The following is a 1,288-nucleotide window of genomic DNA, read 5'->3' as shown; positions in this document are numbered from 1 at the left end:
ATGACAAACAACAATGTGTACATTTCCTACTGATAATTTTATAAAATAAAAAAATCTTGTATGCCATGGAAATATCAAATTACTATGAAAGTTTTTAAGCACATCTCTCAGTTTTTGTGTTCATCTCACTGCAAAATGTACTTCAAACTGATATCTGCGAACTACTGGTTTTAATAAACTCTAAGGTCTTACCCAATCACCATATTAATTTAAAATTCACTGATTAAGGTCAGTCACCTTGAGCAGGGCGAGCAGTGTTGGCCGAGCTGAGGCTGCAGGGCCAAGGGAGTGCAGACTGAAAAAATGCAGACCACCACAGCACTGCTCATTTCCCCGACTCTGATCCGCTGCTGTACGAGGGGTCTAATCAGACCTATGTCTGCCTCCTTCCTGAGTAGGCCAGACAATTCATCTTAACAGCCTTCCTACAAAAGCTCCCCACTCTAGGTGGCCCAAAGGGAGTTCCAGACCAGTGTTGTCTCCTGGGACATTGACACAGCAGCCAAGTTTATTGGTGCTGGGGCAGTCACAGTTGGTGTGGCTGGTACAGGGGTTGGCACTGGAATGGTGTTTGGCAGCTTAATCACTGGCTATGCCTGGAACCTGTCTCTCAAGCAGCAGCTCTTCTCCTATGCCTTTCTGGGCTTTGACCTGTCTGAGGCTATGGGGCTCTTCTGTTTGGTGGTCACCTTCCACATCCTATTCACCATGTGAGACTCCATGAGAGTCACCTACCTGTCACTGCTGCTGGGACTCCATGCCATTCCTGGTGCTAGGGAGTGCTAAGCTTTACCATTAAACACAAGTTTCTCTAAACTCAAAAAAAAAAAAAAAATTCACTGATTAAATATGAAAGATTAAAAATAAAATATGATGCTAAATTTGTGAAGTTAAAAAGGGATGATATTGCTAGCAAAGAATTCTTATCATAAACATACGAATTTAATTTCTATAATGAATACACTTTTTAACAATGAATTTCAATAGGGGCAGTTACTTCTCTGCCCTAGAATGTTTAGAAATTCGTGGAGGAGTTTCTAATTCAGTTGAAGACACTATTAACATATAAGCAGGGATAAGGGATACTAAACATCCTGAAATGGGTGGGATAGCTTACTCAATGAAGAACTGCCCCTTGCTATTTTAAAAGGCTTTCCAGTGGCTCAGTGCCTGTAGATCAGTGGCTACGGCGCCAGCCACATACACCGGAACTGGCAGGTTCGAACCCAGCCTGGGCCTGCCAAACAACAAAGACAACTACAACTAAAAAATAGCCAGGTGTTGTGGC

At 42.7% G+C, this 1,288-nt stretch overlaps 1 protein-coding gene and 1 pseudogene across 1 annotated transcript in view; one reads left to right on the top strand and one right to left on the bottom strand.

The window, feature by feature from the left end:
* KIF3A (kinesin family member 3A) overlaps positions 1-1,288 on the bottom strand; it is a 53,457-nt gene that overhangs the window by 37,636 nt on the left and 14,533 nt on the right. The window lies entirely within an intron of this gene.
* LOC100954235 lies at positions 235-714 on the top strand (annotated as a pseudogene).

This window comes from Otolemur garnettii, unplaced genomic scaffold (genome assembly GCF_000181295.1).
Source record: "Otolemur garnettii isolate 467f Iridium unplaced genomic scaffold, OtoGar3 scaffold00003, whole genome shotgun sequence".
NCBI lineage: Eukaryota > Metazoa > Chordata > Mammalia > Primates > Galagidae > Otolemur > Otolemur garnettii.
The sequence above is the reverse complement of the archived record's forward strand: the minus strand, read 5'-3'. Positions and strand labels throughout refer to the sequence as shown.